The 14,115-nt window shown below is 32.4% G+C and overlaps 1 long non-coding RNA gene across 3 annotated transcripts; it reads right to left on the reverse strand.

The window, feature by feature from the left end:
- Window positions 1–368: 368 nt before the first annotated feature.
- On the reverse strand, window positions 369–2,748 carry LOC145956951 (uncharacterized). Of its 3 annotated transcripts, none has more exons than XR_014433371.1 (3): window positions 1,453–2,748; window positions 1,055–1,182; window positions 369–970 (listed from the first exon to the last, which is right to left on the reverse strand). It is a non-coding gene; the product is annotated as an uncharacterized LOC145956951 (long non-coding RNA). The 3 variants fall into 3 exon arrangements; XR_014433372.1 differs by having other exon boundaries at window positions 1,096–1,182; window positions 1,453–2,747; XR_014433370.1 differs by having other exon boundaries at window positions 370–970; window positions 1,060–1,182; window positions 1,453–2,747.
- Window positions 2,749–14,115: the final 11,367 nt, after the last annotated feature.

Here is a 14,115-nt window from a genome sequence, read left to right on the forward strand (position 1 = left end):
CTCAAAGTAGAATTGACACTAATTCAATCTCAATGCAATCATACTCATGAATGAAAAAATGAAAATTTTCATGAAATACCAAATACAGTAAACTAAGTTTAAATTTCAAACAATATCCTTGTTCTTATTTACGCAAATAAGCATTCTCCTAAAAGCATCTGAACATGTTTTTTTCCACCTTGGCATTCCTTTGAGCCAAGCACTACTAATATAAATGAAAGAAGCCGACTACAAGTTGGTCAAACAATAATAATATAATTTATCTTGCTACCCATCTTGAATGTGACAATTTGGAACATTTTTCATAAATAACATCTGAGATACAGGAAAAACAATGATAAAAATAGTACCATCTATCACAAAAAAAAGCTTATAGTTTCACTTATGTACACAAGTCTTGTGTGCATTCATATTTCCGTCTAGATAGAATCCATTTGTTAGATAGGATAGCATAAAAGAATGTAGGAAATCGTGCATACATGCATGTCTTTTTCAAAGAACCAAACAACAAATAATGGATTAGAAGATTGCCTCTTGTTCCATACACTCAACATTCAAGAATCTGAAGTACAATATTATATAATTATGCATTTACCTGATCCTGCCATGGTTTATAAACATAGTACATGATTCTTCAAACAAATCCAGAGAAGAATTAACATCGATGAGGAAGTAGAAAATCTACACAGGAGTTGTATACCATACCCCACAACTCCATGATATGCAATACATGTTTACAGCACTGTGAAAGGTGAGACAATTAAGATCAAGGAAGCTATATCCTTAAACTGAGGCAAGAAATGAGTCAAATGACAAATAGTCAATTAGCTTATAGGCTACAGCAGCTCAATTATCTATCTACCATAAGTAATCACACAAGAAAAGAAATGAATGTCACGTTACCTGTATCTCCCAAGATGGTAATGCAACTTTTGTTAGATCCTGGTGTCAGATTCAGCTGCATTGAATTCTGTGCAAGGGGGAACAAAACAATTTTAACATAAATTAAATTTGTATAGTTTAGTACACAGCTGAATCAAAGGTAGTTTAGTACTAAGCTGAATTCATCTAACACATTGATACGAGTCTGGATACCGTGTTGACAAGACATAATGTTTCAGCTTCATTAACAAAGCGAAAATTCCATAGCATGGAATCTGCAATAATGCCACCGCAAAGTACCTAACCATCAATTTCAAAGCATTGAAAAAAAATGAGGAAAGAAATCAGCAAATCAATTCTAATAATTTATAAGAATCAGGTATCTTAAAAGCTAGTATAGAACAAGAACTAGAGCAATTTCTGAGCTTCTTAAAAGTGTTTTTAATACAGAACAATAAAAAGTAATTAAAATAAAATTTTCTATAAATTATGCATAAATTACAATAAGATTTTGAAAAAGTCAAGAAATGGATACGGTCACCTGTTTTTTCCAGAGAAGAAGAAACTTACATTAAACAATGATGTCTTCATAGTAGTTCAAGCCAAACTAAAAATAGTGTCAGTCAAAGACTTTATACCAGAGATTAATGCAAGCATGAACAATCCACTGGAGAATCACATATGTGACTGTCCATAGGCAAAAGTATCCTATTCTGAACTAAGGGAATCTCTGAAGAGGAATAAAAAAATAAAGGGTAAGAATTTTCTGATGCATAAGAATTGGAAGTGGACAAATAAATGGAATCAAATGCAGAAACTCACCAGACAATTTAAAGCTGTATCACCTATAAGGTAAACTGCATTGATTGAGTGCATAATGACTATCAATTTAAACCACTTTCTTACCTTTACAGTCGCAAATGTTATATTATACGATTTTATTTTCTATCTCTTTGTATAACTACAAAACACACAATTAATTAATTCTTTACTGTTATGAAATTTATATTAATTAGGAACCAAAACTGTGAAGGTAAAAATTAACCACAATAATATTGTTACTAACCCTGCAACTTGCCAATCTACAGACCATGGCCTCTACTCATCATTGCTAGAAATAGTACCTTCTTCATGTATTTTTTCTAGACATGATTTTTTGGACATGCCGACTGTAACGCTGGGGTTTGATAAAGAGATTAAGAGGGGAAAGAGGTGTACTACACGAGTATGACAAAGTGAGCAAAAGGGGGAATAAGGGTATGACAAACTAAAACAATACAGAAGGGCATGCATAAATGTTGTTTCTATTCATAATAAAAAATAGTTGAGAAAAAGAGAAGGAGATGGAATATCAGTGTAATTGTTTTACAGGCCTACATAAACCTGTTGACAGCTGCTTCAAAAACAACTAAGTCATTAACTAAGAAACCTCATCAAAATTGCTACCATACAATAGTCGTGTATTTCCCTTACATTATTTTTCCTTTTTAGGATAAAATCTTCATGTAATATTTATAAAACCAGGATTTCGTTCATTGGAATATCAATTACAGATTCAGAAGATATGCTACAATGCATTAAGAAACGAAATTACTTCCAAAAAGATCAAAGGACGAAAATTCATCTTATCTATTGTCTAAGTCCTCATATGACATTTACATTTGATGTGTTAGTTGGGAACTCTGATATACAACCCCTTTGCTCAAAAACAGAAATGGGACTAAGAAATGCAAGATTGTGCACGATTGTATATACATGATAATCATAATAACATCACATGAATCAATGATTGCATTATGTAAATTAACGATAACAAGGAGAAAGCACTGTAATCAGGGAGTCATATCCTAACCTAATTAACATTTTTTCCCAAGACATTTTATCAATATAGTTAATCCAAACATGAAAGGGGAACAAAAAGCACATAAGAAAATCTAAAACAGAGCCTCTTTTTTACACAAACCACATAGATCACAAACAGAAATAATTAAACCCTAGACTCACAAATCCGGCAAAACTAAACTAGCGCTTTCTTTCTATACAAGAAGAATCCACCAACTTTTCCAATTCTCGCGGGAATGTCAAACGCCCATGGACCACCACGCCCGCCCCAACGCCGCTTCCGCCTCTGCCGGCCACGGGGCCACAACTGAAGTGGTCAGGCGCCCCAGGGGCCACCCTCCCGGCTCCAAAAACAAGCCCAAACCGCCACTCGGGAGCCCGAGACCGCTATGACCCCTTTTATTTTAGAAATCACGGGCGGAAGCGAGGTGGTCGAGGCCCGGGCCTGGTTCAACCACAGAAAGAAGACGGCCGCTTTGATGTCTTCTCCCTCTCCGCCACGCTCCTCCCCCACGCCTCGCCGGCGGTCGCGCTCTCCGCCTTCACGACTCGCCGACCCGCAAGACCAGTTCGTCGGCGAGATAGAACGGGGAAAAGAGGAAAGAAACAGAAACCTAAAAAGAAGCCAGATACGAAATTATAAAACGAGAACTTCAGTTTGTGAATTTTAAATAAATAAAAAATTTAAAATGACATGGATTTTATATAAGACACGTAAATTTATATAAACGACACATCATCTGACACATCATCGACTGTATTGGTACCCTTCTTTTATAGAAGGTACCATAGAAATTCTCTAAATTAAAATGAAAAATTTTAATTTTAAAAACTAAAAAGAAAAAGAAACACAAACATTCCGATGAAGGACCAAATTTATATTTTACCTATTTATTAAATGTTAATTACTTCTATTATGACTTCGATCAATTGGTTTAAATTGGCGACCATGAGTCAAAAGTCTCACAAATTTATGTATTGTCCGGTTCGAGTTAGCAATATTGATGTCAACGAACTTGTGATTCAATTATTGACTCATATAGTTAAGAATTTAAGATGTGATGTTTATGTTAGAAGTTATCTTTTAAATAAATAAATAAACCTACATTTCTTCTACTTTCTTTTATGTTTGCAACTCATTAATGATCATGATGATGGAAAGAAGAATAATTATTTTCAATTTCTTAACATCTAAGATTCAAGAATTCAACTATTCAATTATTCCTACAAAAGCTAGGAGTCAATTTAAGAAAACGCTTTCGTTATGAAAATCAAAGAGGCTATGGATTGACGATTATAAGCAAGTTCAATAGTAATACCCAGATTGATCTGCTTTCGGGTTATCTCGTTGAAAATGTTTGCTACACCTAATACGTATTTAATTTGTTATTCCATAATAAAGTATGATAAAATTAAATTATTAATGGCCAAATGGTAGTATTTCTTTCCACCTAGAATTAATCATTGAATTATACATATATTATACATGAATGATAGTTGAGTTGTCATCATGAGTTAACACAAATGATTTAAGATTTAGTTTAAATTTGTGTTCTTTATGATAGAAGTTTGTCAACGTGGATTGACACAAATGGTTCAAGATCCGGTTTGAGTTTGTATTCTCCATGGTGTGAATTCGATATCTCTTATAATCATTAAAATCTTTAGTGTCAAAAGCAAAAAATTTCTGGTGAACCTTTGTTGATCTTTAGTTCAACAAGTAAAGTCTTAAGTACTACTAAGTTTTAACGCACTACTAAATGAATAGTGATATTTGATCAAAGGATCCCTAACATATTAACTCTCTTCCTAGTGTAAATATTGTTTAAGTCCAATAATATGCCAACAAAAATTATAACATGAAAAAAGAAAATTAATTCTCCTTCCATTCCTTACTACAAGACACTTTTGATTGACTCACATAAATCAATATAAGTAGTTATATTAGTTAATTTTATTAAATTTATAAAATAAAATTATAATGACTATTTGAGAGTTTAAGATATGAGAAAAAAAAACAATTATTTCTCAAAATTTCTAACCAACATTAGTTGACACAAGTGGTAGTATCTTGTGTTTCTTGACTAAGTTGTTTAAGATTTGAATCCTAAACTTAGATATTGAATATATTATGTTGGGAGAAGAATATTATGCTCACGATTTTCGATGAAAATTAGTCACTACAGTTCTTGACGAAGATTAATCATTTCTCATACTCATAGTTCTTGATGGAGATTAGTCATTGTTTAATATATATATATATATATATATATATATATATATATATCATAGTTACAAAAAAAAAATCTCAAATTATCTTCTCATTATTCAATAACAAGAAACACATGTTATCATAATCATTAATAGAGACAAAACATGAAAATAAAACTATATTATATATAAATTGTGAAGTGCCTTATAAAAATGATTATACTTTTGCCAGTGGGTATTTTGTACTAATATCATGGTTACCAAGAAAAATTTCTCAAAATTCTCTTCTCATTATTCAATAACAAGAAACACATGTTATCACAATCTTTACTAGAGACAAAAGATGAAAAATAAAATTATTTTTATATAAACTATAAAGTGTCTTATTAAAATAAATATACTTCTAGCAATATATATTTCATACTAATACCATGATTATTATTATTATTTTTTCAAGTTCTCTTCTATTATTCAATAACAAGAAACACATGGTATCACAATCTTTAATAGAGACAAAATATGAAAAATAAATTTGTTTTATATAAATTGTAAAGTACCTTATAAAAATGACCAATATTTTTTAAAAAAAATTGCACCTTATAATAAGAATTGAAATAAGTTGTAACAACCCAATAAGTCACTATACTTATTATAGTATGACTACTATGCAACGAAGAAAAATAAAACAACTTGCCCAGGATTATCATGCATATTGATATATTTATAAGGTAAGAAATATAAAAAGCATAACTTAATACATATACAATTTACATACAAATATACAAAAAGTATATAAATATCCATACTCATCGGTCAAGCGACTATACAATGACGTATCTACCACCAAAAGACAACACTAAAAAAGGGAAGCCATCTCCAAGCATGACTCACCACCAACTATAACCCAAGCAATCCTGCTAAATCTTATTCTGCTTTGGTATCAAGTATGACGATTGTAGTTTCAACCATAAGGAAAACACAAGGTAAGCTTGTGAAATAAAAACAACACGCAAGCATAACATCAATGTCAAGATGAACAACATAAACAACAACATCAATGTCAACATGCAACTTACAACATAAAGCAACTTAACAACTTCATCTCAACAACATAACCATTATACAATGATATACAATTAATGTGTTATCACGTATATCAACTAAGGGAATCTCCTACAAAAGATGAGCAATTTAAGTGGTTAGACCTACCAAATTACAACATTTGATCTATCGTAGTCAGGTCAGGTATAAATAACTTTAGGCCTCATAGAGACCCTATTTAACAACTTAATTTGATTTCTTAGGTTTCACCACTTAAACTAGGAAGTCTAGTACTATTATCAAGGTAGAACAATTTGAGTATGAGTCTATCATGACATTAGTTTGCAACATTAAGCCTCCTATGAGATTAGTCCCACCGACTACCCTCTCAGTACTATGTCCCTTCGATACTCGATTAGGAAGTAAATCCCTGACTTTGTACTTTATTCGATTGATCTCTTTATACATGTATATCTCAATCTTAACCATGTATGACTACCAAATAAAACCTATGAGAGATAACTTAAAACAACTACCCATTCAGAAACTAACTTACTTATTAAAGGGTTTCAACTAGGCTCTCAAATATTCTAATTTCTAAAACATTTTTCACTCTCCTCTAGTTTTTATGTGTTATAACTAAGACATGTATCTAACCCACATGCTTATAGCTTTAACAACATGAACAATTATAGCATCATACAACTTCATCATTTTAATAGCTTACAACTTAACAAATTAAATGTCACCATATAATATATCAACGTACAACATATCTATTCATCATCATAAGTCATCATCCGTATAACTTATTCATCATCATTCAACTATAAAATAACTTAAAAAAATAATTTTTAATCATGCAACCTGCGTAAGGTGCCACTTAGAGGACTCTCAACATAATTTAGGCAAAGGGCTCCTTGTCACCCACGTACAACACCAAACTACCCACATCTAACGTGATTAAGGTAGAGAGTTTCCCATTCTATTGTGTTGGCATGGCAAGAGCTCATGCCTAACCCCAGCGTGTTGAGATCTCCACACAACTCATGCTCGATGTCACTCCATTGTTGTCCAACATGATTCTTACTCGAGACAATTCTCTCTCATAATGTCCAATGCCACTTAGATTATGTCCGACGTGAGGAGACAATTCTTTCTTCTCACGTCTAATGTCATCAATCCTACGCCTGTAACACCCCAGTTTTCAAAAAGGTTATTATTATTATTATTATTATTATTATTATTATTATTATTATTATATGGTATTTGGTCATAATTATTTTAATAATTATAGAGGAATATTATTTTGTACGTTTAAATAATTATTGTTTTGGACAATTATTTTGTACGTATTAAATAATTATTTTGTTTAGTATTTTTAAATAAATATTTATATGTTTTAAGAGAAGGTTGATTTTATATGATATTTTGTTATCGAAATTTATTATTATATTTTAGGTCAGAAATATATTTTTATTATAGAGGAAAAATATTGTATAATATACATGTATTTATTTTATTTAATTATTTTGAGGAAAAAGAGAAGTGGGTTAGAAGAGAAGGAAAATGGGTTGGGTTGACCCAGCCCAATAGATTAATTTTAAGAAAGGAGTCAAGTAGCGTTAACCCTATCTGTCTCATTTGCGTTCTGGAAGGTTAGGGAAAAAAAGAAGAGAAACAAAGAGCTCTAGAAAGAGTACTCAAGAACAACCTTAGATCACACCAAGATCATTCATCTTCTGCTCATCCAGGTAAGGGGGGATTGAGAAACCTTACTCTGGGTGTGGGAATGTATGTTGGGTAGTGGGATTGGCCCTCAATCCCCTGTTTGTTATTGTTGTTGTTATATGCTCACGTATGAGGGATTTTTCTTAATTATATATATGTTTATTATATTATTTTTCCTATATTTAAATATAAATTTGTAATTTGAGATCTCTGTGGGTTCCTGTGAGAAACCCTTAGGGAATGCATTGGTAATTGTAAGAGACAATTTTAAATGTTTTCTATTTTATCTTCTGAGTTTTCTATTATGTTTCTTGATATTTGCTGAGTGTAAATATGTGTCTAATTTTGAAAATAAACAAGTTTTGATATGAATTAGAGTGCTTTGTGGGTTCATGTGAGAACTCTATGAGAAACAGACATATTTCTAATATTTTCTGTTTTACCTTCTGATTGTTCTGTTGTATTCCTTGCTGAATGTAATGTGTAAATATGTGATTAATTTTGAGAATAAACATGTTTTGATATGATTTAAAGTGCTCTATGGGTTCCTGCGGGAGAAATAAGCAAAATATGAATATTTTCTGTTTTGATTTCTGATTATTCTGTTATATTTCTTGTTTGATGAGATGTAAAAATATGTATTTAATTTTATAAATAAACGAGTTTTGATATAAATTAAAGTGCTCTGTGGAGGCTTTGTGAATATGATGAGATAATGCGGAATGTGATTGAGACATGAGATATGAAATGTGATAATGAAATATGATGATGAAATGTGATGACGAAATGTGATGATGTGAAATAACCATGGGAAATGATAATGTGATATGAGAATGCATAGAGTCTTGATTGACATGCATCATTTGCATAAGTGTTTTAAGGGTACGATATGGAATACACCGCCAGAGAAGGCCCCCTAGTGTAAAAGCTTTGGGGATTAGTCCTTGGGGATAGCTCGGTTTGGAAGTCCCAGTCTCGCCCATTGTGTGCATGGGATGTATCTTGCGCGGCTTAGCTATCCCGACGAGACTCTGGTAGTATATCCTTCTAGTGAGAGTGCGCAGAGGGTGTGACCCGGCATGTACTCCTAGACTACTCTTCGTGTATTGCTAGCGGCAATATGTCATGTGATGTTTTACTGGCGCCACATGCATGATAATATGTAGTCCGTGTCCATACTTATGCATTTTTAATGTTATACGATAAAGTGATGGTTTATGTCTTGGATGAATGTGATGTTATTATTAATTTATTTATGTTATACTTGTTTTGTTTGTGTTTGGCTATCCTGCATATATTTCTACACTGTGAGCCAGAGTGAGATGTTTCTCACTCCCTTTTCTCGTGTTGTTTTGCTGTGACTATTATACAGGTGATCATCAGTGTGAGGCTAAGGATGTTGGTGATGAAGCTTAGGCTTCTATGTTGGGTTTTGCTCTGATAGGACATGTGACATTGGGGCATAGATAGGATTAGTTTATGATGTTCTTATTAAATTATTTTGAAAAATTTAGTTTTATTTCTTTGTAATTTTATCGGCATGTTATTTGGATTAAGTTTATGAATGTGAACTCTTTACCCTTACGTGGTTGGAAAATTGATTTTTATTGATGTAAAATTATATATATTTATTTATAATTACTATATATGTATGTTGGGGTAGAGGGTGTCACATTAAGTGGTATCAAAGCCGGTCGATCCAATCGGCCGTGAGTTATGTACTTATCACGACTCTGTTATGTACTCTGACTGTGTCTTGTTTGTTGTGTACTACGATGATGTTTTGCTTTGATGATGATAATGTTCTTCTTGTGTTGATATTGTTGAGTTTGACTTTGTTAAGCTATTTTGTAATTAGAGGAATGATAGTCATGATAGTGTTAACTAATACCATTATGATTGTTTTTTTGCATTCTTATGATTGCTTATTTGTTTGATACTTCTTGCTTATGTAAGAAGTAGTGGTTGAGTGATATCGCTTGTGTTGCAAGCATATGTCCGAGTAGTGGTGGACGAGATATTGTGCTAATATTGTAAAAACTATTGAGGCCTTAGCTTTGGGTAAGACATTGATTTTTTTTAGTGTATTAAGAGTTTACGATTGGTGTAATTTTTGAAAACTATAGTTGTAGCGATTGAATCCAAGGATGATGTATGTTGAGAATTGGAGTTTTGGTATTCTTAAGGAGAGATTGAAGTGTTGATGATTTCTAGAGTTTGATGGTTGTATGTTGACCTTTTATAGTTTAGGTAGAATGTGAATTTTATTTTCTAAGCCTTTTGTATTGAATATGTGAGTTATTTTGGTTTAGGAGTGTAGTTGAAAGCTTGAATATGAAGTCGAGGTGTGAGTTTGGAAGGGTTGAGGTATTTTTGTGGGCTTAAATACATTGATATACTATTGCTGTTTGGTGTAGAGGATATTTTGCTGCCGTTTTGTTGTGCCAGGATGAGTACCATATTGACAGATTTAGATTTTATGGTCTTCACAAAAGTTGTAGCCTTGGACGTTATCTTTCCAATGGAACTGGAATCAGGTAAAACGGAGGTCTAGAACTCCAGTTATAGCTACTTTGGTGATCAAAGGTCTAGCTGTAAGCGCTGAATATATCTGCTGCGGTTTTTAAAATTTTTAGCTAAGAAGATGATCTTTTTAGAATCTTATGTCCTCATAGGAGTTGTAGCTTATTCTCTTAGCTTTCTTTTGAGATTGGTTTGAGATCATTTGGATGAGTATAAATCTCTAGGTATCATTTTCTTTGATCGTTGTTGAAGGGATATGTATGGTGTCATGATATTTTTGAATCGTTAGGCAACGCAAGGATAAGAATTGAATTTGTTAAGATGTTTTGGGGGTGTTTTCATGTGGATTGAGAGGTTGTTTAAGGTTGTATGATGCTATGTGGTAATGGTTGTTCATGTACATGCTTATGGATGGTATATTTGAAGGTTTAAAGTAGGTATTCTAATATGATTTAATATGCATGTATGTTGATATGTGGATAGATGACCTTAGGGATCAATTGGTGAATGTCGTGTGGTTAGTGAGATTGATCTTGGGGTGTGATATGATCATGTTGTATTTGAGGGTGAAGATATATCCAAGACGGCTGTATGTTAAGTTATCTAAGTATTACTATTTTATTTTATCTTATTTTATTATTTTTTTTTATTGTATGAGATAAGTTTTCTAGTTCCTGTAAATTCCAGTTGAGGTAAACATGGATCTGTCTCAGGTAGAAGTTGTGTTTAAGTGGGGAGATATCTAAACCAGTTAGTAAGGATAAGAATTTTATGAGGTTAGCTTATTATTATTGGAGATTTATTGAAGGAATTTCCAAGATAGCATTGCCCTTAACTACATTCACTAGGAGAAGTATTGTCTTTATGTGGGATAGTAAGTATGAGAGTAGTTCCAACTCTTAAGGCAAGATTGACTAGTGTTAATATTATTGGATTTTAGTAAGCCTTTTGTGGTATATAGTAGTACTTATAAGATGAATTTGGGTGCATTGTTGATGCAAGAAGGAAAGGTAGTAGCTTGTGTTTCTAGGCAATTGAAAATTCATGAGAGGAACTACCTTATATATGAGTTAGTGGTTATGATATTACATTAAGATTTGGAGACACTACTTATATGATTCTAAGCTCAAGGTATTTAGTGATTGTTAGAGTCTTAAATATCTTTTGACCAAAGGAGATAGTTGGAATTTCTTGAGGACTAGGATTTTAATCTCAGTTACTATCTAGGAAAAGGCAATGTGGTGACAGATGCCTTGAGTAGGATGATCTTTCATCTATCGTTTTGATGATTTAAAGGTTAAATTTGATTGAAGAGTTTAGAGATTTAAGCTTAATTTGTGAGCTTACCCTTAGAAGCATTGAATTGAGTATGTCGAAAGTGACTAGTAAATTAATGGATGAGATTAGAGGAGCCTAAGAGTTAGATCCTTTCTTAGTGAACCAAGTGCATAGGGGATTGGTAAGGCTATAGATAACTCTTTTCGAGTGGAAGTTGATGGTGTTTTGTGGTTTGAGGATAGAATCTATGTGCCTAATAATCCCGAATTAAGGAAGATGATCTTTGAAAAAGGCAATAAGAGTACTCTTAGTATTCACTTAGGAGCTATTAGATGGATTAGGACCTTAGGAGGATGTATGAGAGTGGCGTAGCGGAAGCGTAATGGTCTAAGCTGAAGAGAGGAGTAGAGGAAGTTGTGGACTTGTGTGTAGTATTCCAAAAGTCTAACGTGAAACATTAGAAAGTCTAAGTCAAGAGAGATATCCATTTTTATTTGCTTCAGGTAATTTCGGGGACGAAATTTTTAAAAGGAGGGGAGAATTGTAACACCTCAGTTTTCAAAAAGGTTATTATTATTATTATTATTATTATTATTATTATTATTATATGGTATTTGGTCATAATTATTTTAATAATTATAGAGGAATATTATTTTGTACGTTTAAATAATTATTGTTTTGGACAATTATTTTGTACGTATTAAATATTTATTTTGTTTAGTATTTTTAAATGAATATTTATATGTTTTAAGAGAAGGTTGATTTTATATGATATTTTGTTATCGAAATTTATTATTATATTTTAGGTCAGAAATATATTATTATTATAGAGGAAAAATATTGTATAATATACATGTATTTATTTTATTTAATTATTTTGAGGAAAAAGAGAAGTGGGTTAGAAGAGAAGGAAAATGGGTTGGGTTGACCCAGCCCAATAGATTAATTTTAAGAAAAGAGTCAGGTAGCGTTAATCTTATCTGCCTCATTTGCGTTCTGGAAGGTTAGGGAAAAAAAGAAGAGAAACAAAGAGCTCTAGAAAGAGTACTCAAGAACAACCTTAGATCACACCAAGACCATTCATCTTCTGCTCATCCAGGTAAGGGGGAACTGAGAAACCTTACTCTGGGTGTGGGAATGTTGTTGGGTAGTGGGATTGGCCCTCAATCCCCTGTTTGTTATTGTTGTTGTTATATGCTCACGTATGAAGGATTTTTCTTAATTATATATATGTTTATTATATTATTTTTCCTATATTTAAATATAAATTTGTAATTTGAGATCTCTGTGGGTTCCTGTGAGAAACCCTTAGGGAATGCATTGGTAATTGTAAGAGACAATTTTAAATGTTTTCTGTTTTATCTTCTGAGTTTTCTATTATGTTTCTTGATATTTGTTGAGTGTAAATATGTGTCTAATTTTGAAAATAAACAAGTTTTGATATGAATTAGAGTGCTCTGTGGGTTCCTGTGAGAACCCTATGAGAAACAGGCATATTTCTAATATTTTCTGTTTTATCTTCTAATTGTTCTGTTGTATTCCTTGCTGAATGTAATGTGTAAATATGTGATTAATTTTGAGAATAAACATGTTTTGATATGATTTAAAGTGCTCTATGGGTTCCTGCGGGAGAAATAAGCAAAATATGAATATTTTCTGTTTTGATTTCTGATTGTTCTGTTATATTTCTTGTTTGATGAGATGTAAAAATATGTATTTAATTTTATAAATAAACGAGTTTTGATATAAATTAAAGTGCTCTGTGGAGGCTTTGTGAATATGATGAGATAATGCGGAATGTGATTGAGACATGATATGAAATGTGATAAAGAAATATGATGATGAAATGTGATGACGAAATGTGATGATGTGAAATAACCATGGGAAATGATAATGTGATATGAGAATGCATAGAGTCTTGATTGACATGCATCATTTGCATAAGTGTTTTAAGGGTACGATATGGAATACACCGCCAGAGAAGGCCCCCTAGTGTAAAAGCTTTGGGGATTAGTCCTTGGGGATAGCTCGGTTTGGAAGTCCCAGTCTCGCCCATTGTGTGCATGAGATGTATCTTGCGCGGCTTAGCTATCCCGACGAGACTCTGGTAGTATATCCTTCTAGTGAGAGTGCGCAGAGGGTGTGACCCGGCATGTACTCCTAGACTACTCTTCGTGTATTGCTAGCGGCAATATGTCATGTGATGTTTTACTGGCGCCACATGCATGATAATATGTAGTCTGTGTCCATACTTATACATTTTTAATGTTATACGATAAAGTGATGGTTTATGTCTTGGATGAATGTGATGTTATTATTAATTTATTTATGTTATACTTGTTTTGTTTGTGTTTGGCTATCCTGCATATATTTCTACACTGTGAGCCAGAGTGAGATGTTTCTCACTCCCTTTTCTCGTGTTGTTTTGTTGTGACTATTATACAGGTGATCATCAGTGTGAGGCTGAGGATGTTGGTGATGAAGCTTAGGCTTCTATGTTGGGTTTTGCTCTGATAGGATATGTGACATCGGGGCATAGATAGGATTAGTTTAAGATGTTCTTATTAAATTATTTTGAAAAATTTAGTTTTATTTCTTTGTAATTTT

This window comes from Cajanus cajan, chromosome 4 (assembly GCF_000230855.2).
Source record: "Cajanus cajan strain Asha chromosome 4, NIPB_CcT2T_4, whole genome shotgun sequence".
Taxonomy (NCBI): domain Eukaryota; kingdom Viridiplantae; phylum Streptophyta; class Magnoliopsida; order Fabales; family Fabaceae; genus Cajanus; species Cajanus cajan.